The sequence below is a fragment of the Scyliorhinus torazame genome, chromosome 13 (assembly GCF_047496885.1).
Source record: "Scyliorhinus torazame isolate Kashiwa2021f chromosome 13, sScyTor2.1, whole genome shotgun sequence".
Taxonomy (NCBI): Eukaryota; Metazoa; Chordata; class Chondrichthyes; order Carcharhiniformes; family Scyliorhinidae; genus Scyliorhinus; species Scyliorhinus torazame.
This window is the reverse complement of record NC_092719.1, coordinates 143,827,258-143,852,021: the sequence shown is the minus strand read 5'-3', so window position 1 is coordinate 143,852,021 and position 24,764 is coordinate 143,827,258. Positions and strand designations below refer to the sequence as shown.

Below are 24,764 nucleotides of genomic sequence, written 5' to 3'. Positions count from 1 at the left end.
AAAACCAACAGCCTTGGCACTGAATCTCTGCTGAATTTCACAACTTGCTGGTTTTCAGGGGAGGAAAGAATCAGACTCTCTTAAATCAGTGAATAGGGGACACATGATATGATTGAAAAGCACTTTGGGCTCCGTCCACTCGCAAACCAGGAAGCAACAGTGGTGCAAAGCAATGACAATGCAGCAACTCCCCAAACTTTTCCGAGCTGAGTCATGTGGGAGTCAAGGATTGCTAATCCACTCAAAGTGTCAGTCACGTGTAACGGCGATCTACTTAACACGACATTGTGTTGATGCAACAACTTCCCAAACAAACCAGGGAGTTTATTCACTCAAATCTTGCATGGCCTGCTTAAAAGAAAGCCCGGCTTTTGGACATCGCCAGCTTTCAGACAGCTGGGTTTGAGGTACTGTACCTGTATTACGGTAGAAATCAGTCCTTATAGTGGTTGTTGTCCATGTGTAGAGGCAAATTCGTCCAATTTTAGGATGCAACATCCTGGCCGGGATTCTGCGGTCCCACAGCGGGTGTGGGGGGGGGTGGGGGGCGGGGGACGAGAGTCGCGCTACGCTGCTCCGACGCCGGTCCGCCGACCGGAGAATCGGTGCCAATCGCGCCCACGGGGCCTTCGCCGCGCCGGTCGGGGGCCATTGAAAGCGGCCCCCCTGCCGATTCTCCACGCCTCGACGGGCTGAGTGCCCATCGAGTTCTGCCAAGTTCTGCCGGGGCAGCACGGTAGCATTGTGGTTAGCACAATTGCTTCACAGCTCCAGCATCCCAGGTTCGATTCCGGCTTGGGTCACTGTCTGTGCGGAGTCTGCAGATCCTCCCCGTGTGTGCGTGGGTTTCCTCCGGGTGCTCCGGTTTCCTCCCACAGTCCAAAGATGTGCAGGTTAGGTTGATTGGCCATGATAAATTGCCCTTAGTGTCCAAAATTGCCCTTAGTGTTGGGTGGGGTTGTTGGGTTGTGGGGATAGGGTGGAGGTGTGGACCTTGGGTAAGGTGCTCTTTCCAAGAGCTGGTGCAGACTCGATGGGCCGAATGGCCTCCTTCTACACTGTAAATTCTATGAGTCCCGCCGGCGTGGGTTACGTATGTTCCTCCGCGCCAGGCCCCTGTAGTTCTCCGCCATATTGCCCGGGGAATCCCGGCCCCTACGCCCCATGGACACCAGGTCACTAGTAAACACCATGGTCAGGATTCTCTGAAATCCCGGCCAAGTGTCGATGCCGGCGTCAAAACTGGCGCGAGCGACACCGGCGTCAATGGGCCTCCAGTGGTGTCCGCTGCTCCGGAGTTCGAAAGCCGGCGCACCACGGCCGGCGCGGATTCGCGCATGCGCGTGGGTTGCCATCTCCGTGCCGGCCCCTGGGCAATATGGTGGAGCCCGAGAGGGGCCCAGCGCGGATGAACATAGGCCCACCCCCGGACTTAGCCCGCCCGCCAATCGGTAGGCCCCGATCGCGGGCCTGGCCATGGTGGAGGCCTCCCCCCCGGAGTCGGATCCCCTGCCCCCCACCAGGACAGCCCCCACAGCCAGAACTCCGAGGTCCATACATAGCCCATACCGGCGGGACTCGGCAGAAGTCGACGGGCACTTGGCCCGTCGTGTCGTGGAGAAGCGCCGGCGGGGGTAGCTTTCAATGGCCCCCGACCGGCATGGTGGCAACCCCGCGGGCGCGATTGAGCCAATTCTCCAGTCGCCGGAGAATAAGCGGCCCGGCGTCGGAGCAGCGTGGTGCGATTCTCGCGCCACCCCCCCGCCGATTCTCTGACGGGTGCGGGGTCAGAGAATCCCGGCCCATATTAGATTAGGCAGCTTTGTAAATGTTCTCTCTGGACATCTAAAACATCGGCGGGATTCTCCCATCTGACGGCAAAGTGTTGACGCTATCGTAAAAATTGGAGAGTTTAACAACAGCGTCATCAGACCGCTAAGTGCAGCGATCCTCTGCCCTACAGGGGGCCAGCACGGCGCTGGAGCGAGCCACGCTGCTCTAGCTGCCGATACGGGCGTCAAATGGGTGCCACGGGTCTGCGCATGCACGGTAGCTTCCTTCTCCACGCCGGCCCCGACGCATCATGGCGTAGGGCGACAGGATTCTCCGAACCGGCATGGGCTGAGAGAATCCCACCCATGATTTATGTCCCTCGCATGTGTTTGTTAGGAACCCAGGGCGAAATTCTCCGTTATCTGCGGGAAGTCCGCCGATCGGCGCAAAATACGGCGCAAATCCGACTTGCGTCACGTCGGAAAAATGGGTCGAAAGTCTCCGGCCCGAAATGGGCTAGCAGCGACGTAACGGGATCCGTGCTTGCGCAGTGGTTCACGCCGTGCAGCGTCATACGCACCGCACGGCGTGACGGCTCATAAGGCCCCGCTGCTCCCCCCCCACCCGACCGGAACACCCGACCGCAACACCCGACTGGATGGCTGGCCGCCGCTCAGCCCCGAGGTTCGAGTCACGGGATGTGGAGGCCTTCCTGGGCGCGGTGGAGCAGACGAGGGACGCCCTGTATCCCGGGCACGGCCGCAGAGTTGCCCCACGCCACAGCCGGCGTCTGTGGAGGAAAGTGGCAGAGGCCGTCACCGCTGCGGCCCTGACACCACGGACAGGCACCCAGTGCCACAAGAAGGTGAACGACCTCGTCAGAGCAGGCAGGGGGAGCCTCTCCCATATCCCCCCTCCCCCATATCCCCCCTCCCCATATCCCCCCTTCCCCATATCCCCCCTCCCGCATATCCCCCTCCCCCATATCCCCCCTCCCCCATATCCCCCATATCCCCCATATCCCCCTCCCCGATATCCCCCCTCCCCCATATCCCCCCTCCCCCATATCCCCTCCCCATATCCCCCATATCCCCCCTCCCCCATATCCCCCATATCCCCCCTCCCCCATATCCCCCATATCCCCCATATCCACCCTCCCCCATATCCCCCCTCCCCATATCCACCATATCCCCCCTCCCCATATCCCCCCTCCCCCATATCCCCCCTCCCCCATATCCCCATATCCCCCCTCCCCCATATCCCCCATATCCCCCATATCCCCCTCCCCATATCCCCCATATCCCCCCTCCCCCATATCCCCCCTCCCCCATATACCCCCTCCCCCATTTCCCCCCTCCCCATATCCCCCCTCCCCCATATCCCCCCTCCCCCATATCCCGCATATCCCCCCTCCCCCATATCCCCCATATCCCCCCTCCCCCATATCCCCCATATCCCCCCTCCCCATATCCCCCATATCCCCCCTCCCCATTATCCCCCTCCCAATATCCCGCATATCCCCCATATCCCCCCTCCCCCATATACCCCTCCCCCATATCCCCAATATCCCCCTCCCCCATATCCCCCATATCCCCCCTCCCCATATCCCCATATCCCCCTTCCCCATATCCCCCCTCCCCCATATCCCCCCTCCCCATATCCCCCTCCCCCATATCCCCCCCTCCCCCATAACCCCCTCCCCCATATCCCCCATATCCCCCCTCCCCCATATCCCCCTCCCCATATCCCCCAAATCCCCCCTCCCCCATATCCCCCATATCCCCAAGTGAATCCAGCCCTAACCTTAACCTCTGCAATGCACGCGCAACCGATGGCGTGCATTCATATACCTGTCTAACAGTGTTGCCTTTTACCCCTGCCACCCCCCCCCCCCCCCACAGGATAAGCGCGCACACAACAATAGGGAGCATGTGAGGACTGGAGGAGGCCCCGCTGATGAGAGGCCAGTGACCGAACACGAGGAAAGGGCCCTGGAACTGGCTGGCGGACCTGACGACCGGGAGGTTGCTGATGCAGAGGTCGGGGGCGTAGTAGCAAGTGAGCCACCGACAGCCCGTCCCCATATCCCCCCTCCCCTATATCCCCCTCCCCCATATCACCTGATCACTGCATGATGTCTAACCATGCATGCTTCATTGTGTATCGCAGGACCAAACGTCCAGGCACCCATCCCCGCAGATGCAGACCGCCCGCAGGATGCCCCTCGGAGGCCACGGGAGACGGAGAGACACGAACCCTCCAGCATGCGACGCCCGCAGGATGCCCCTCGGAGGCCACGGGAGACGGAGAGATCCGGACCCTCCAGCATGCGACGCCCGCAGGATGCCCCTCGGAGGCCACGGGAGACGGAGAGACCCGGACCCTCCAGCATGCGACGCCCGCAGGATGCCCCGCGGAGGCCATGGGAGACGGAGAGACCCGGACCCTCCAGCATGCGACGCCCGCAGGATGCCCTTCGCACACCACGGGAGACGGAGAGACCTGGAGCAACAGGGAGACGACACCCCCGTCACGTGCGGGAGCGACCACCCAGCGACGAGGGGGGCAGCCACAGGCCCCCGTCACATCCGAGCCAGGACACCACTACCCAGGACACCACTACCCAGGACAACACTACCCAGGACACCGCTACCCGGGACACCACTACCCGGGACACCACTACCCGGGACAGCACTACCCAGGACACCACTACCCGGGACACCACTACCCGGGACACCACTACCCGGGACACCACTACCCGGGACAGCACTGCCCGGGACAGCACTGCCCAGGACACCCCTACCCGGGACACCACTACCCAGGAAGACAAAATACCGGACAGTGACTCAGAGTGGATGGGTGGAGACGAACCCCCACCCCAAAGTGCCATGGACTCAGAGTGGGACAAAGAGCACGACACAACGCCACTGCTGTCACCAACACCCTCCACCATCGCAGAAACACTCACCTCGGTTGGGCACTTTAGTGATGAGGCGTCTGGTACACTCACTGGTGCGCACAACACAGCCGTCCCGGTACAGCAGGTGGAGGTAGGAGCAGCAGAGGGGCCGGGCGGTCGGAGGGCAGCCCAGCCCAAGCGAACATCTGCCGCCCAGATGGATCCCGGGTTCCTGCAGTTTCCACACCCACACATAGATCCGATGCAACCACCGACCCGGAGACGAGCGAAGAGGGTGACGGGCGGCTTACGGCGGCTGCAGTCGCAGGTGGAGGAGTCCACCCGCGTCCAGGAGCTGGGAGTGGTGCCGGTCATGCGTGCCACCCAGGCCGACACCGCACGGGTGGCGTCCGCGGTGGAGGCAATGGGTGCGACGGTGTCAGACATGGGGAACGGTTTGCGAGGCCTGGGGCTTTCCGTGCAGGCGGCGTCTGTGGCCCAGGAAATGGCTGCCCTCTCACAGGAGGCCATGAGCTAGTGCCAGCGCCAGATAGCAGAGGCGCTCAACGCCATAGCCCAGTCTCTGCAGGCCATGGCCCAGTCTCTGCAGGCCATCGCTGAGGGCATCGGCGCCAGTGGCCATGTGCGAGCCGGCGTCGCACTGTCACAGACAGGGTTTGCCAACCCCCTGGGCTCCATGGCTGCAAACCTGCAGACCCCTGTCGATACCAGCACGGGCCTCCAGGACTGGCAGCGGCAGATGTCGGGGGGGCGTCGGATGGCCAGTCCGTTCGCATCCCCCACCCATGAAGAGGCCTGGGGGCCATCGGGCACCCCGAGGGAGGAGGAGGTGGTGTGGTCCGTCCCAGCTCTTCCTGTAGGGGAGGTCCCGGTACACCGCGACACCTCGGACTCCCCCCCTTCCGTCCCAGGTGCATCGGGTGGGCAACGGGCAGGACAGGCTGGCAGCTCGCCATCCCAGTCGCCCAGGCCGCAGCCTGGCCCATCTAGGCCAGGACGCCCCAGGAAACGGCCGCCAAAGGGATCCAGTGTCAGAGGGCAGGAATCACAGGAGTCCACCTCCAGTTCTGCTGTACCGTCTGGGGAACCACGTAGACATAGTCAAAGGGCCCGTAAGGCCAAACAATTAGACACTGAGTAAGTTGGAACGGGTGCAGGGTACAGATGGATTTTAGGGGCTAGGGCACGTGCATGAACTCCTTTGGTTATTAAAGTCGATGTTACACCTACAGAAGCTGCCTTTGTGCTCTGTCCAAAGCGTGCGGGGGTGTCATGTACGCTGAGCGCAAGTGTGTGTGTGAGGGGTGGTCTTACCTCAGCCCCAGGTGAGTCTGCCCCCTTCCCCCTGGTCCGCCATCAACATCCCCCGGGCAGAGGACGGGACCGTGCGCTGCAGTGTCACAGCCGCATGCAGGGATGGTCCGGGTGGATGGTGGTACTGTGGCCATGGGTCAGACATAGTCCAACGATGTAGAGCCAGGAGCTCACCGCAGGGCGGGTGGTCATCATCCTCCATGGCCTGCGATAGACACGCGTCCACCCGCAACTGTGTGAGCCCGGCCCGTTGTGCCGCCGGTGGATCGGCAATGGGGGGGGGTGGTGTGCATGCGGGTGGGGTGGGTGGAGTTGGGGAGGGGGGTGAGGGTGCTGAGTGGGTGGATGGGTGGGGGGTGTGGGTCGTCGGCTGTTGCCATGGTGTGCGGTCTGTGGCCATACTACCCGATTCCCACGCCCATCTAGTCAGTGAAGCGGGCGTCTATCAGTCCGTCCCGTGCCCGCTGGGCCAGCCGGTTGTGTCTACCCCGTCTGCCCTGACCATTACCCCCATCCCCCTCATCTGGGGAGGACTGCGCCTCTTCCTGCTGCTCCTCCACTCCGCCCTCCTCTGCCTGCGGCACATCGCCCCTCTGCTGGGCTATGTTGTGCAGGACGCAGCACGCCACAATGATGCGGCCGACCCTATCTGACCGATACTGGAGGGCGCCTGAAACGCATCTTCAGCACGCCAAAGCACCTCTCTATCACTCCCCTTGTCGCTACATGGGCATCGTTGTAGCGATTCTCCGCCTCATTGCGTGGCCTCCGTATAGGCGTCACCAGCCACGATCGCAATGGGTAGTCCCTGTCGCCCAGCAACCAGCACCTCAGCCGGGGATGGCGTCCCTCGTACATGCCGGGGATGGATGACCGCGACAACACGTATGAGTCGTGTCCACTGCCTGGGAAACGGGCGCAGACGTGCAGGATCATCATGTGGTGGTCGCAGACCACCTGTATGTTCATTGAATAAGTCCCCTTCCTATTGGTGAACACGGCCCTGTTATCTGCAGGTGGCCGCACTGCGATGTGCATCCTATCGATCGCGCCCTGGACCATGGGGAACCCGGCCACGGCAGAGAAGCCCACGGCCCAGGCATCTTGGCTGGCCCGGTCCACGGGGAAGCGGATGTAGCGGTGCGCCATGGCATATAGGGCATCTGTCACTGCCCGGATGCACCGATGCACCGATGTCTGCGATATGCCGGACACGTCCCCACTCGGTGCCTGGAATGACCCCGTTGCATAAAAGTTCAGGGCCACCGTAACCTTGACGGACACGGGGAGAGGGTGTCCCCCGCCAGTGCCACGCGGTGACAGGTGTGCCAGCAGGTGGCAGATGTGTGCCACGGTTTCCCGCCTCATCCGGAGTCTCCTCCTGCATTCCCAGTCCGTGAGGTCCTGGTATGACTGCCGGGGCCGGTACACACGGGGCGCCCTCGGGTGCCTCCGTTGCCGTGGGGCCGCGACGTCCTCCTCCCCCTCCTCGTCCTGTCGGTCAGGTGTCCCTCCAGCCTGGGCGGCTGCCGCCTGTCCCTCTGCGGCAGCCTGCGCCGCCTCTCTGGCACGCTCCTCCTCCTCCTCCTCATCCAGGGCAACATAGACATGAGCGGCTGCCGCCACGGCGGCCAACATCGCTGGATGATCGGAAAACATGACGGCCTGGTGGGGGGGAGGGGAACGACGACATGTCATCATTGCCCATATCCCCTCCTCCCCCCAGCCAGGTGGCATGGAACGCATGGGTCCAACTGTTGGAGGCTGGCACCTGGCCAGATGGACCAACTCACTTGCTCTCGCATCCCCCTCCCCGGCACGGACACCCCCCCAACCTCCATCCCGGCACGGGCCCCCCCCATCCCCCTCCCCGGCACGGACCCCCCCACAACCTCCACCCCGGCACGGACCCCCCAACCTCCGCCCCGGCACAGACCCCCCCCCCAACCTCCACCTCGGCACGGACCCCCCAACCTCCACCCCGGCACGGACCCCCCATCCACCTCTCCGGCACGGACCCCCCCCAACCTCCACCCCGGCATGGACCCCCCAACCACCACCCCGGCACGGACCCCACCTCCACCCCGGACCGGACCCCCCCCCCAACCTCCACCCCGGCACGGACCCCCCCCCAACCTCCACCCCGGCACGGACCCCCCAACCTCCACCCGGCACGGACCCCCCCCCAACCACCACCCCGGCACGGACCCCCCAACCTCCACCCCGGCACGGACCCCCCATCCCCCTCCCCGGCACGGACCCCCCCCCAACCTCCACCCCGGCACGGACCCCCATCCCCCTCCCCGGCACGGACCCCCCCCCCCAACCTCCACCCCGGCACGGACCCCCCAACCTCCACCCCGGCACAGACCCCCCCCCAACCTCCACCCCGGCATGGACCCCCCAACCTCCACCCCGGCACGGACCCCCCATCCCCCTCCCCGGCACGGACCCGCCCCCCAACCTCCACCCCGGCACGGACCCCCCCCAACCTCCACCCCGGCACGGACCCCCCCCCCACCTCCACCTCGGCACGGACCCCGCCCCCCAACATCCACCCCGGCACGGACTCCCCAAACTCCACCCCGGCACGGACCCCCCCCCAACCTCCACCCCGGCACAGACCCCCCCCAACCTCTACCCCGGCACGGACCCCACCCCCCATCCCCCTCCCCGGCACGGACCCCCCCCAACCTCCACCCCGGCACGGACCCCCCCCCAACCTCCACCCTGGCACGGACCCCCCAACCTCCACCCCGGCACGGACCCCCCCCCCAACCTCCACCCCGGCACGGACGTCCCAACCTCCACCCCGGCACGGAACCACCCCCCAACCTCCACCCCGGCACGGACCCCCCCCCCAACCTCCAACCCGGCACGGACCCCCCATCCCCCTCCCCGGCACGGACCCCCCATCCCCCTCCCTGCACGGACCCCCCCCCCCCCCAACCTCCACCCCGGCACGGACCCCCCATCCCCCTCCCTGCACGGACCCCCCCCCGCCCAACCTCCACCCCGACACGGACTCCCCAACCTCCACCCCGGCACGGACCCCCCCCCCAACCTCCAACCCGGCACGGAACCTCCAACCTCCACCCCGGCACGGACCCCCCATCCCCCCCACCGGCACGGACCCCCCCCCCCAACCTCCACCCCGGCACGGACCCCCCAACCTCCACCCCGGCACGGACCCCCCCCCAACCTCCACACCGGCATGGACCCCCCCCCCAGCTTCCACCTCGGCACGGACCCCCCCCCAACCTCCACCCCGGCACGGACTCCCCAACCTCCACCCCGGCACGGACCCCCCCCCCAACCTCCACCCCGGCACGGAACCCCCCCAACCTCCACCCGGCACGGACCCCACCCCCCATCCCCCTCCCCGGCACGGACCCCCCCCCAACCTCCACCCCGGCACGGACCCCCCCCAACCTCCACCCCGGCACGGACCCCCCAACCTCCACCACGGCACGGACCCCCCCCCAACCTCCACCCTGGCACGGACCCCCCAACCTCCACCCCGGCACGGACCCCCCCCAACCTCCACCCCGGCATGGACCCCCCCCCCAACCTCCACCCCGGCACGGACCCCCCATCCCCCTCCCCGGCATGGACCCGCCCCCCCATCCCCCTCCCCGGCACGGACCCCCTCCCGGCACTCCCCCGGAGCCCAGCCTACTCTAACCACCCCCCCCCCCCGCCGCACACACACACACACAACCCGAGACACACCTCTCCTCACGCATTCAGACTGCGGCCACGCCATCGCCTGCCCAGAGCCAACCCCCCAGGCCGTCACTCACCTCCACGCTGGTCGGCGTGAACCTGGAGCACAAGTTCACGCCGATGAAAAGGAGGTTTGATTTACGTCGACATGAACGGTCATCACGTCGACGGGACTTCGGCCCATCCGGAAGGGAGAATATCGGCAGGCCGAAAATCGGCTGCCTTGCGCAGACCCGTGACATTCTCCGACGGCAGTGGCGACATTAACGCCCCGCCGACTTTTCTCCCTTCGGAGACTTCGGCAACCGGCGGGGGCGGTATTCACGGCGGCCAACGGCCATTCTCCGACCCTCTGGGGGGTCGGAGAATGACGCCCCCAATGTCAGTTGATAAAATCTGTTTTGGATGAGAAGGAGAGATCCTGATGTGACTGTAGCTACAGTTGAAAGAAGGTTTCATTTTAACCTTTAAATAGGGAACCACGGTGGCCTCACGGCTCTGAGGTCCCAGGTTCGATCCTGGCTCTGGGTCACTGTCCGTGTGGAGTTTGCACTTTCTCCCTGTATTTGTGTGGGTAGGTGCCCACCACAGGGTAGGTGGATTGACCATGCTAAATTGCCCCTTAACTGGAAAAAAATGAATTGGGTACTCTATAGTTAAAAATAAATAAATAAATAAATAGGGAAAAGCAACTCATTTGATCAAGCCAGGAGAAACAGGCTGGATCCTCCGCTCCTGCGGCTATGTCCGCAGGATCCATCTGGTCTTACGATCAGAAAGTGGTCCTCCGTCCGGTAGGGAGCTAGCAGCCGGGCAGCCTAATGGCTTTACCTGCGGAAATGGCCAGAGAATGGTCGGGTCCGTGGCCGCGCATCCGCACAGCGGCCGCACCGTGCAACATGGCTCCAGCCGCGGGCGGACCCAGCCTACCAAACATTGCCCTCCTGTAACCAGCCTCGCTACCCCCGGACCACCCCCCACCAGTCCCCCCAGCCCCTGCTGAAGCCCCCCTTGCCAGCAGAACAGCCCCCCCCTCGACTGTGGCGGCACTGGACTCAGTCTGCAGCCTCCGCGTGAGGTTCCCGAACAGTGTGAGCACATGCGAGCGACGCCGTTGGGGACTCGGCCCATTTGGTGCGGAGCATCGGGGGAGGGCCTCAGATGACGTCCTGAGGCTGTCCATACAGCATGTGGCGTACGCTCCCGAGTATGCCGTTTTTGAGGGGTGGAGCATCCCAAAATCGGCGCCGCCCCCAATTCCGGCGTAAACAGGGATTCTCTGGCCAATCGCCAAACGTGATTTCAGCGTCGGCGATCGGAGAATCCAGCCCAGGAGCTCTCTCCTAAATCCAATCATCGGTACCGGACCGAGCACACTCATCTCCCCCAAAACACTAATTCCTGGTTCGACACCCATCCTAGTTCTTAATTTTGTGCTGCTGTTGGGAAGATGCCCTGCAATTTGCCACCTGCGATTCACAAGATGCCAATGGAGGAATGACAGACAGGTCCATATGTGAAATGCCAAATGAGGCCCAAAATCCATCTTTGAGCCTCCCAGTTAAAGCACCTGTGCCATTCCAAAATGGCTCCAGACCAATTTATTTCCCATTTCCCGCCCATAGGCCCTCTTAACTTGAATCATGAGTGAACCCCCTTATCTATCCCACATAAGCTAAACAAATGCTCAACTGGAACTTTCTTTTCCACAATAAAAAGTGACCCATTACCTACATGAAAGTATAACAGTTTCTCAATAATTAGGCATTTCTGCTGCTCTGTCAATGGGAGAGGAATCAGGTTGCATGGAGTAAGTTTATTGACAGGTTTTAAAAGAGCTAAGAGAACTCTTCACAAAACGGCGATGAGATTGATCTATGGTGTCAAGAGGATTGAGTGATGAGAATACACGGGGGAAATTTGGTATTTTTAGCCCTGCAAGAAGGTATCTGAAAATGGACCACAAGACAGCAAAAGGTTTATAAAAAAAAAAGAGCTGTTACTGTATTTCAAATTAAACAGTGTTAGAGAAAGAAAAGATAAAGCTTATAATTATATACCTTTCATGCCCCCAGGATGTCCCAAAGCACTTCATTGGCAACAAATTGCTTTTGCAGTGCAGTCGCTCTCATTTTGTAGACTAACTCAGTAGCCAATTTGCACATAGCTTTCCCACAAATAGCAATAAGATAAATGACCAGTTAGTCTGTTTTGACATTGTTGGTTGAGGAATATGTGTTTGGCCAGGACATCATTTTTCATAAGAACATAAGAAATAGCAGGAGGAAGCGGTTTGATTCCTCAAGCCTGCTCCATTGTTCAATAAGATCATGGCTGATCTACATCGTCTACTCCTTCCTGCACCATCCCTATTGTTAATTGTATCGTAATTACGTGTTTAGTTGTATTCGGGTGGGATCCACCTGTGCTGGCATAAATTCTTTTAAAAGTAAATTTAGAGTGCCCAGACCATTGTTTTTCCAATTAAGGGGCAATTTAGCGTGGCCAATCCACCTACCCTGCGCATCTTTTGGGTTGTGGGAGTGAAACCCACGCAAGCATGGGGAGAATGTGCAAACTCCACATGGACAGTGACCCAGAGCCGGGATCGAACCTGGGACCTCGTGCCGTGAGACAGCAGTGCTATCCACTGTGCCACCATGCTGCCCTTGTGCTGGCATAAATAGCAGCAGATTGAAACTGTGTTTGTTGGATTGGAGGTGCATACTATGTAACATATGTTTCTATAAATGAAGCTTGTAAGCATGTACAGATAAAGCTCCACTTCTATCCTTCACCATTTAGCTATCTAAACTCTAACACCCATTTTTCTTACTTCCATTAGTTTCTAAAAATATAATCCAGAACACTTTGAGGTAGAGATCTCCGAAGGTTCACAACCATTTGATTGAATAGATTTCTTCTCATCTCACTCTTAAATGGCTGACCCTTTATTCTGAGGCTGTGCTCCCCTCGTTCTAGATTCCCCAGTCATGGGAAACAACAAGATCACCTCGTGTTCTTCACCCTTACACTCCAAAACATTTATAGTAACTGTTAACAAACTATTTACATTTTTGCACACTCTCCCCGTGCCTGCGTGGGTTTCACCTCCACAACCCAAAGATGTGCAGGTTTGGTGGATTGCCAAACTAAATTGCCCCTTAATAGGAAAAAAAAATAATTAGGTATTCTAAATTTTTTTTTAGAAAGCATACTATTTACTTTTCTAATGGCAAGTCGTACCTCCATGTTAAGTTTCTGTGTTTCATGTACCAAGACACCGTGGGCTGGATTCCCTGCACCCCGAAATCGGGGAGTACGCCGCGCCGAGTATTCACCAGCTGAGGCCATTGCCAGTGACCCGCCCCGCTATTCTCCGCCCCCAACCGGCCGAATTCCCGATGGCGTGGATCTAATCTGATCCTGCCATTCAGGAACCTCGCGTAAGGCGGCGGGGGGGCCTCATTCGGGACTGTTTTTTTTTGTCCGGGCGTTCCAGGGTTGCCAAGCGGCCAATCAGGGGTTCTATTTCCGCGGTCCAGGTCTGTACAGGCGGCCTTTATTGGCAGCTGGAGCTGCGAGCTCCACGACAGCTGTCTGCTAGCCCCCTGCAAGACTGTGAATCTGTGGCCTTTTGACAACAGTTTTCCTGCCGTAAAAGGCCACAGTTTTCACGATGGCTTGGGGACATAGTCCCGAAAATGGAGAATCCAGCCACTGATCCCACTGAATGCCAACATGTCTCAGTCTCTCGTCGTCCGAAAAATATTTGGCTTTTCCATTTTTCTTACTAAAGTGGGCAACTTCCCATTTCTCCACATTAAATTCCATCTGATACATTCTTAGCTACTCACTTAACCTGCCTAAATTATTAATCAGCCTCTTCACATCCTCCTCACAGCTTGTTTCCCATGTCACTTTTTATCTTCAGCAAACTAGGATACATTACACTTGGCCCTCTCAGCTAAGCCATTGACACAGCTGAGAGCCAGGTATGATCCTCACAAGACTGGATCAGTTAAATCCGCTCACCTGAAAATGACACGTTTATTCCTGTTCTATTTTCTGTCCATTAAACCATCCTCAATCCATCCTAAATGTTTTACCCAAATCCCACATTTCCTAGTTTAGGCAATAACTTTATCAAATACTTTTTGAAAATCCAAATATCCTACATCCACTGGTTCCTCTTATTTATCCTACTAGTTACTTTCTCAAAATCTCTTAACAGGTTTGTCAAATATGACCTCCCTTTCATAAATCTGCATTGACTCTGCTGAACCATATTATTTTCTAAATGCCCTCTCTTGACAACCCTAATAATAAATTGGAACATTTCCCTACTACTGATTTCATGCTAACTGACCTTCAGTTCCCTGTTTTCTCTCCCACTTCTTTCTTAAATAGGATTTATGCTACAGTATTCCTTGGGAACTTGTTATAACCTGCCTACTTACCATTGGCTGGGGACTAATGACTATCCCACAATCCTGTGGGAGTATGAGCTTCCCCAATGAGGGGGGCGGAGAAACCACGAGTAAACTCCTAGTGTAAATAAAGCTGGCCAGTTCAGGAACCAGCAGGAAGCAGTATGTAGCAAGGGAAGTTACTGCTACTGTTATGTATATATGTTGTAGTAAATAAATGTTATTACTTTGTATCCTTAAAACTCGTGCTGGATTCTTCGTGGCCCTTACAAAACTGGCGACGAAGGTTAAAGTGAATAGCTGTCTACACTGCTGAAGCCACCTCCCTGGATATTTGTTGGATACAGGTTGGAAGTTGTTTTCTATTATACCATGCCTCTGTACGGACGTTTGGATGTTTTTGATGCTGCGCTGGAAAGCTGGAACCAGTACACACAACGGATGCGTTACTATTTCTGGGCAAACAATATCACCGAAAACGAGCGCCAGGTGGTCATATTGCTCACCACCTGCGGCTCGCATACGTTTGGGGTGATTAGGAGCCTTACGTACACAGCTGCACCGGACACCAAAACGTTTGATGAACTTGTGAATATAGTGGGGCAACATTTTAACCCAACCCCGTCCACGATAGTCCAGCGTTACCGGTTTAATACCGCTGAGAGGACCCCTGGAGGATCCCTTGCCGATTTTCTATCCAGGCTACACAGGATTGCGGAGTACTGTGACTATGGTGAGACCTTGTCAGAAATGTTACGCGACGGTTTGGTTTGCGGTATTAACAATGCGGCCACACATAGAAAGTTGTTAGTGGAGCCAACGTTGACTTTTCAACAGGCCATTCAAATAGTATTGTCCCGAGAGAGCGCAGAGCGAGGAGTACAGGAGCTACAGGGAATGGAAGTGCATGCCTTGGGGCGCAACCCCTTCCGTCCGAAAACATCCCCCCGCACTCCTGCAGTACCTTGGGCGAGGCAATGTCCGGACCGACGCCAGTGGCCGTCGGACATTCCTCCCCGAAGGGAGCCTTCTCCAGAGCCAATGGATGAGGAGCCATGTCCGTGTCAGACTTGTAGGCGCCGACCCCGTCGCGGACGGCGGTCCTGGGGGCGCCAGAGGCGCCGTCGTTCTGACCGAAACAGGGACCAGCCCAGGGGCCGTAACTGGGACCAGGCCAGAGGCCGTACCTTCCATGTGGATGAACCTGCGGCGACTACTCCTGAGGACGTGGAGACAGAGGATGACTGCCTGCAGCTGCATTGTGTGGCAGCTCCCCGTGTGGCCCCCATTAAGGTGACAGTACGGGTCAATGGCAACCCGCTTGAGATGGAGTTGGATACTGGCGCAGCGGTCTCCGTGATCGCCCAGAGGACATTCGACCGCATCAAGCAGGGTATACAGACCCTTACATTAACCGACTCACAGGCCAGGTTGGCCACCTACACGGGGGAACCACTGGACATTGCAGGAACTACAATGACCCCTGTTGTCTATATACGCCAGGAGGGGCGTTTCCCATTTATCGTGGTGCGCGGCCATGTGCCCTGCCTGTTGGGTCGGGGCCGGTTGCGCCATTTGCGGTTGCAATGGCAGCACATCCTCCAAACAGTTTCTGAAGGATTGACTGAGGTGCTAGGACGATACCCAGATGTATTCCAGCCTGGTTTGGGGAAAATAAAAGGGGCCATAGCCCGTATCCAAGTAGAACCAGGAGCCACGCCGCGCTATTTCCGGGTGCGCCCAGTGCCTTACGCCTTGCTCGAGAAGGTAGAAGGGGAGCTCACTCATTTGGAGAGTTTGGGTATTATCAGGCCCGTCCGTTTTGCTGACTGGGCAGCACCAATTGTACCTGTAATGAAGTCAGATGCCACAGTTCGCTTGTGTGGCGACTATAAACTTACAGTGAATACGGTTTCCCGACTCGACCGATATCCAATGCCTCGCATAGAGGATCTCTATGCGAAACTTGCAGGTGGACTCTCGTTCACAAAATTAGATATGAGTCACGCCTACCAGCAGTTGGAGCTGGACCCTGCCTCCCGACCATATGTAACGATTAATACACACCGGGGCCTGTATGAATATACACGGTTGCCCTTTGGAGTATCCTCTGCCTGCGCAATTTTTCAACGTGTTATGGAGGACATTTTGAGAGGTTTATCACGTGTGGCTGTCTACCTAGATGGCGTTTTGATTACAGGGACGTCGGAGCAGGAACATTTGGAAAATCTGGAGGCTGTCCTTAGACACCTTTCGGAGGCTGGAGTCCGTTTACGTCGCACAAAGAGCGTATTTCAGGCAAAGGAAGTAGTCTACCTAGGTTATCGGGTGGACCGCGAAGGTCTGCACCCCGTCGCAGAGAAGGTGCAATTCAACATGCCCCCGCCCCGACTGACACTTCGCATCTTCGTTCTTTTCTCGGTCTCGTGAACTATTACGGGAAGTTCCTCCCCAATCTGGCAACTACGCTGGCCCCTTTGCACCTTCTGCTAAAGAAAAATCACACCTGGGTTTGGGGTCAGCCGCAAGAAACCGCTTTCCGGCGGGTAAAGCAACAATTGTCGTCGTCTGGGTTACTAACCCACTATGATCCTGGAAAGCCTTTGCTCGTCACATGTGATGCATTCCCGCATGGTATTGGGGCCGTCCTGTCCCACAAGATGGAGAACGGGGCCGAGCGACGGTCACCTTGCCTGTCACGGCATCACAGATCCGTGAGTGGACCCAGACGGAGCCAGTCCTGTCAAAGGTTCGGCACATAGTCCTGTATGGTGGGCAGCATAGACAGCTCCCAGGCGAGTTACGGGCATTTTCCTCCAAGCTGTCAGAGTTCAGCGTGGAAGACGGCATCCTCTTGTGGGGGGCGCATGTGATTGTCCAGGAAAAAGGCCAGGAGCTGATACTATCAGACTTGCACAATGGGCATCCAGGAGTGACCAAAATGAAAATGTTGGCCCGGAGTTATGTCTGGTGGCCAGGCCTCGACACCGACATTGAGAAGGTGGCCCATAACTGCTCCATTTGCCAGGAGCATCAGAAGCTTCCGCCGGCCGCGCCCCTACATCACTGGGAATGGCCAGGGCGGCCTTGGGCACGCTTGCATGCAGATTTCGCAGGCCCTTTTCAAGGATCCATGTTCCTTCTACTAATTGACGCCCAGTCCAAATGGCTAGAGGTGCATAAGATGCAGGGGACAACGTCCTGCGCAACAATTGAAAAGATGCGTTTATCGTTTAGTACGCATGGCCTCCCCGAGGTGCTGGTCACGGATAACGGCACTCCATTCACGAGTGAGGAGTTTGCGAGGTTCACGAAGATGAACGGCATCTGCCATATCCGCACTGCCCCTTACCACCCGGCTTCAAATGGGTTGGCAGAGCGCGCAGTGCAGACATTCAAAAGAGGCCTAAAAAAGCAGTCTTCCGGATCAATGGACACGAAACTGGCTCGCTTTTTGTTTACGTACAGGACCACCCCCCATGCAGTGACTGGGGTAGCTCCCGCAGAACTCCTAATGGGCCGGAGACTTCGCACCCTCCTTAGTATGGTTTTCCCGGACATTGGCGCAAAAGAACGCCGCACATAAGGACGGCAGGGACAGGGATTTTCTCGGCATCGGCCGATTCGGCAGTTTGCGCCCGGTGACCCAGTGTTCCTTTGGAATTTTGCTGGTGGTGCCAATGGGTTCTTGGTGTAATCTTTCGCCAAATGGGCCCTATATCTTACCAGGTGCAAGCCCAGGGTCGTCTCCAGCGAAAACAAGTAGACCACGTTCGGTCCAGAAGACTATCCCCTCAAAAGATTCCCCGCCCCCGGAGCTCATTTTTACAGCCGCAGAGACCAGAGACAAGGGAAGGTAGTCCTCACAATCTTCCACTGGTGCCTCAGTCGAAGCCTGCGCAGGTCGTTACGGGACCGAATGGATATAGAGACGCTGACATGACGGAGGCAGCAGACTCTGACTCCGAGTTGGAGACACAGGATGCATCAGAGGGGGAATCCTCGGGTCCACGGGCCGTGGATGTACAACCGTTGCACCGTTCATCACGGAAGCGCCGGTCTCCGTCTCGTTACACGCCGACTGATCCAGCGCCGTGTGCAAATGGTGTCCGGCCTGCGGCCAAACGAGTCCGACGCCCTCCTTCGCCAGGGTCTTTGGTGGATTCCTTGGACTTTGGGGGGGAGGGATGTTATAACCTGCCTACTTACCATTGGCTGGGGACTAATGACTATCCCACAATCCTGTGGGAGTATGAGCTTCCCCAATGAGGGGGGCGGAGAAACCACGAGTAAACTCTTAGTATAAATAAAGCTGGCCAGTTCAGGAACCAGCAGGAAGGAGTTTGTAGCAAGGGAAGTTACTGCTACTGTTATGTATATATGTTATAGTAAATAAATGTTATTACTTTGTATCCTTAAAACTCGTGCTGGATTCTTCATGGCCCTTACAAAAGAACTGTTATCAAATCTAAGAAAGTCTGGAAGATCAAAACTAGCATATCCACTATCTCTGTAGCTACCTCTTATTCCATCCTCGGTAATCCATCAGGATATTTGTTGCTCTTTAGTTTCATTATTTTCTCCAGTACTATTTCTTTATTGATACCAATATCTATAAGTTCCTCATTTTCATTTGACCCTTGGATTTCTGCTACTTCCAAATGTTTTTGTTGGCTTTACTGTGAAGACAATACAGTGAGCTGGATTCTCCATTTGGGAGGCCATGCCGCAGGCGTGGAAACTATGGCGTTTTACGCCTGAAAAAATGGCGCAAAAGCTGCACCGATCCTCCCTCTGATGGGGGGCCAGCAGGCACGCAGAGTAAAGCCCCTGGTTCTAGCTGCGAATACGGCCAGGAAGGGCATTGAGGTCGCTGTCAAGGCACCAGAGATTTGCGATTTGGCGCGAACCCAGCGCCTTTCCCGATTTCGCTGATGGAGCATCCCGCCCACTTTCTTTGAATGCACAAAGTATTCACAACAAAAGAGTTGAATTAATAGCACAGATAGAAATGATTGGAATAATAAAATATTATGCAGATGAGGTTGCAGAGTGACTAAGGTTTGAAATTAAATATTCCAAGATAAGAGATAGGCAAAATGGAAAAGGAGGAGGATTAACCTGATAATGGAGGGTGGGATAAAGACGGGAGCGAAAGGATCTGACTTTAGAAAATTAAAATGTTGGATCACTTTGTGTGAATCTAAGAAACAACAAGTGAAAGAAGTGTAGTTCATACACCCCCTAAAAATAGTTGCCATGTCATTAGAGTTTAAAGAAATCAGAGATGCATGTAACAGAATGATACAGTAATTATAGAGGACTTCAATCTTCATATAGATTGGGCAAGCCAAGTTTGCAGTCATAGAGTGGAGGACAGGTTTATGGAAAGCATTGAAGATAATTTTCTAGATCAAAATGTCAAGGAATCAATGAGCAATCAAGCTGTTTCAGGTCTAGTATTGTGTAATGAGACAGGGTTAATTGATAACCTTGTTGTAAAAGAGCCTCTGGGGAAGAATGAACATAGAATACAATTGTAGATTGAATCCAAAACTAGGTCATAAAACCAAATAAAGCAAACTATATAAGTAAGGGGATCAAGTTAGCTGAACTAAATTGGGGAACTAGATTGAAATATATGAAGGTACATAGACAATGACAAACATTTTTTAAAATTAATTCATAATTTGCAACTATTATACATTACCTTAAGGAATAAAAACCTCATGAGAAAAGTGGTCCAATCGCGCCAACTATAATATTGTGAATTGGAGTCAAACGCCCGAGGATTGGGAGAATTTTAAAATTCATTAAAAGCAGTTCAAAAAATTGTTAAAGACAGAGAAAAGAGGATATGAGAGTAAATTAGCTACACAAATAAAAGGACAGTATAAGTTCTGACATGAATGTAAAATGGAAGAGCTTAGCAAGGACAAATATGGAAAACTTGGAGGCCTGGGAATTGTATTGGGGCAGAAGGAAATAGCAGAGACATTAAATAAATACTGTGGGTAGGATACTCCAGTCTCCAATGCCGAAATCCCGTTCGGCGACTGGCCGGAGAGCCCCCACCGGACATTACCTGAGGCCCTCCCCCGATGCTCCACCCCCGATGGGCCGGGTTCCCGACAGCGTGGGACACTTGTGCTATTTATTTTCGTGAACCCGGCATGGCGGCTGCGGACTGAGTCCAGCGTCGCCACAGTCGGGTGGGAGCCGATCCCCTGGCAGGGGGTACTTTGGCATGGACTGAGGGCACTGGTGGGGGATGGTCCCATCCTTGCCTGTGTTATCGTCATCACTGCTCACCACTTGTGGTTGAGGTTGGGGTCGGTGGCAGGGGACACCAGAAGGGCCCGTGCCATCATCAGCAGCTCCTGAAAGACAGACAAGAAGCATGATTGCATCGTGGGCTGGGGGCGGGGGGGTGGGGGAGAGAGAAACGTGTGGGTGGTGGGGGGGGGGAGGGGTGTATGGGAAAGGGGGTTTGGTGTTGGAGGGGGATGTGGGGTGGTGGTGGTGGAGCAGGGGTGTGGGGGTGGTGTGGTGAAGGGGTGGTGGTAGGGGAGGTTGTGGGGAGTGGCACATGTGCTATGGGGAACTGCAACTCTGCGAGGTCTCAGTTCCTCGCCCGATGCCGACCACCGCCTCAGCGACTGCCCTTTCTTCGGGCTCACCGACCACATGTGTTCCTTGTGTTCCGCTGCGGTGGGCGGCTGCAGGTCCGGCGGTTCCCCTCCAATCTTCTCCTACTCCCGGCGGTTATGAGCTTCTCATGGGGGGTGGGTAGAACAGAAAATGCCCAATGTTAGACAGTCCGTGCATGCAGTCCAGGGTATGGGGTAGCTGGTGGCTTCAATGGCCAAGGTCCCCAGCCATGACGGCCAGTATGGGTGCCGGCATATGGTGCAGGTTGGGGGTTCGGCCACCCTCGGGTGGGGTTACGGGTGTGTGGGATGGGATTAATGCTGGGGCACAGTCTTGCCTACTCACCCTGGCTGCCCTGAGGAGGTTGTGCAGTTCTTTTCAGCACTGCTGGCTGGTCCTTGTGGCATTGCTCACGACGCTCACAACCTCTGCCACCTGCGTCCGGGCCTGGCGAACGGCAGTGGCTGGCAGCCTGCTTCCCACCCGCCTCTCCTCCACAGTGTCCAGCAGTGTCTCGAGTTCAGCGTCAGTGAAATGGGATGTCTCTCTCCTTGCTGCCATCTTGTTGGCTGGGATGGTGTGTGTGGGGAGTGAAGTGCGTATATGTGACTGCAGTTTGTCAGCCTCTTGAGTGTCAATCCCAAACCTGGTGAAATCCAGCACCTTTTCTCATTGGAATCGACTGTGGCACTGGTGCTAATCCCTTAATGTTCAGTGAATTGGTCCAAGTGCGGCTCCAATTTTGCTGTCGTGGAAGTCCATTAATCCTGCCAACACTTAGTCCCAGGAATGGAGGATCCCCACAGTGGCTTTAGCTCAGTACTTTTCTGTTTCCCTTTGGAACTCGAGGTTGCAGCTGCAGAGAGCAATATCCATCCTCCCACTACACTGCTCCTTAGCAATACAGGGGAGTATATATTACTATCCTCCCACGTGAATGGCCTCCTCTTTGATGGTCAGTTTGCTCATGCACCCTGTGTACTCCACCCTCACCTACACTGGCAGCAAGAACATAGCACCTGTCCGATTAAACCAAAGTCCAAGGCAGCAATGTAGCCTGGGTCTTCTTACTTACCTGGCTTGCTTATAGTCACACTTTCCTCTCCTTAACCACTAACCAAACCTGCACCACATCCTTGTGAGTTGGCAAGTGCACAGGACATCCTTCAGGAGTGCATTGAAGTGTTAGCCTAGAAGATGATGAGGTGAATTATGGAGTATAAGTTAACAGTGGGTGCTCCACAGAGGGAGAAGGGCAGATATTAAGCTTTTTCTGGATGGAAAGGGCAGAGGGAGCTGAATTCCCCCTTCAGCAGATAATGGTGATTATAGTAGAAGAACCAGAAGAGTTGCTGAAACTACATCGTCTGAAAGTAGGTCTCTCATATAAGACTGAGATAAGACAAAGTTTTTCTCTCAGGGTCATGAATCTTTATAAATCATAGATCATAGAATTTATAGTGCAGAAGGAGGCCATTCGGCCCATCGAGTACACCGGCTCTTGGAAAGAACACCCTACCCAAGGTCCACACCTCCACCCTATCCCCATAACCCCATAACCCAGTAACCTCACCCAACACTAAGGGCAATTTTGGACACTAAGGGCAATTTAGCATGGCCAATTCACCTAATCTGCACATCTTTGGACTGTGGGAACTCTCTTCTCCAGGGAGTGGTGGAGGAAGGGTCATTGAATATTTTTAAGGCAGAGATAGATAGATTCTTGACTAACAAGGGAGTCAAGAGTTATCAGGAGTTGGCGGAATGTTGAGTTGAGGCCACAATCAGATTAGCCATAATTTCATCAAATGACAGAGCAGGCTGGAGGGGCCGAATGGCCTCCTACTGCTGCAAATTAATATGTTCATATGTAAGAGCAGGGGAAGATTTGTGCCAATTATAATGTTGCAAAAACTTACCAAGTGCTTTGTTTTAATGAGGGCCTACAGCAGTTCATGACAACTCCCCCTCCAGTTTTCTTTTTGTCTGGAGGGGGTTTTGGGAGGGGGCAGCAGGAAAGGATAAACAAGGGGAAACTGAATGTCTGACTTTAATCCATAGCTGGTGAGTCAGCAGTTAAAGAAAAGGTAGAGTGAATCAGGTCCTTAAATCACCATGGCAATGGTGTAACACTTACACATTGCGGCAACCAGAATGTGTTTTTGCCAAGCTTCCTATAGTTTCACAATCTTTTTTCATAGTTGGCCCACGAACCGTCTGAAGCACAGTGGATGTCTGTAACATTTGCTTTCTTCATAACTAGTGCAATAATTGATCCATAAACATTAAAGCATTCATCCAGATGTACTATTAGAGACATATATGTAGCACTGTGCTTAAAAGTCAATGCCAAGTCACCCCAATTACATCTTTCTAAGATCAGACTCTTCCAAGAATTTGAAAAATACTTCCACAACTTTTAATTATATAATAACCAAGCCTGGTCTTAGATAAAGGAACTGTAAAATGAATTTAATACAGATTTATGTTTAAAAAAATTCTCCCTTGAAGTGCAACAAGAATGTATTGAAACTCATACACGATAAAGAATTCTTGAGTGAACAACACTGAGCTAAAGACCTACAACCTCTTATGCACCACTGTCTCCTATTTTTCTCACTTCCTGCCCCATTCTGACTCAGGGAGCTGCAGACCCCTGGGGCGCAATTCTCCGACCCCCCCCACCGAGTCGGAAAATCGCCGGGGGCCGGCGTGAATCCCACCCCCGCCGTGTCGTGAATCCTCCGCCACCGGATATTCGGCGGGGGCGGGAATCGCGCCACGTCGGTCGGTGGGCCCACCCCCGGCGATTCTCCGGTCCACGATGGGCCGACGTCCCGCCGCTGTCTACCCACGCCAGCCGGCGTGGATTGAACCACCTACCGTACCGGCGGGAGCAGATGGCGCGGGCGGGCTCCGGGGTCCTGGGGGGGTGGAGCGGGGCGGTCTTGCCCCGGGGGGTGCTCCCACGGTGGCCTGGCCCGCGATCGGGGCCAACCGATCCGCGGGCGGGCCTGTGCCGTGGGGGCGCTCTTTTCCTTCCTCTTCGCCATGGTCTCCACTATGGCGGAGGCGGAAGAGGCCCCCTCCACTGCGCATGCGTGGGGGTGCCATGTGCGGCCGCTGGCACTCCCGCGCATGCGCCGCCCGGCAAAGTCATTTCCGCGCCGGCTGGCGGGGCACCAAAGGCCTTTCCCGCCAGCTGGCGGGGCGGAAATCAGTCCGGCGTGGGCCTAGCCCCTCAAGGTAAGGGCTCGGCCCCATAAGATGTGGAGAATTCCGCACCTTTGGGGCGGCGTGATGCCTGACTGATTCACGCCATTTTTGGCGACGGTCGGCGGACATCGTGCCGATTACGGAGAATCCCGCCCCTGATTTTTGTTGCTAAATGGGAAACAACCAGGTACAGCACTGTAATTTTGAGTGGAGGTTCAATGGTACTCGGTAAGGGTCGTGATGCTATTACATCCTTAATGTAGAATAACATTCACTGCATTCGTACTGTCTGCCTGGCATTGCTGTAAAATTTGCTTTAGTGATATGACTACCTTGGTTCCAGACTTACTTCATATAAAAGCTCAGGATGCCTGAGAAGGTAAATTAAACAGCGTTTAATAAGTCAACATAAAGTAAAGGCCGCAATGCAGCTTACAGCTCAAAGGCCCCAGTCGTGCCTCAAAGGTCCCAGTCCAGGCTGACATTTAGAGGGCACATTTACGAGCCCCAGCGGGGCGGGCCTCCACCAATAGCGGGGGAGCTCATATTCCATGGAGAGATCAATTGAGGTGTCCCCAAGGGTCTCATGAGGGTTATTATACCTCAGCTGTTCCACCATGTGGAGCTGGAACTGCATACACTTCACAGTTGTAAACACACAGTTGCTCGGAAATAATCTTTAACAAGTTATTCTGGCTTTGAGCCTACTACACCAACCTGAACTCCCATTTCAC

At 56.0% G+C, this 24,764-nt stretch overlaps 1 long non-coding RNA gene across 1 annotated transcript in view; it reads left to right on the top strand.

Moving 5' to 3' along the window:
* The first annotated feature begins 304 nt into the window (after positions 1 to 304).
* Positions 305 to 24,764, top strand: part of LOC140387732 (uncharacterized) — a 131,831-nt gene continuing 107,371 nt past the window's right edge. The window contains exon 1 of the long non-coding RNA XR_011933982.1: positions 305 to 407. This is a non-coding gene — a long non-coding RNA (uncharacterized lncRNA). The remainder of the gene's footprint in view (positions 408 to 24,764) is intronic.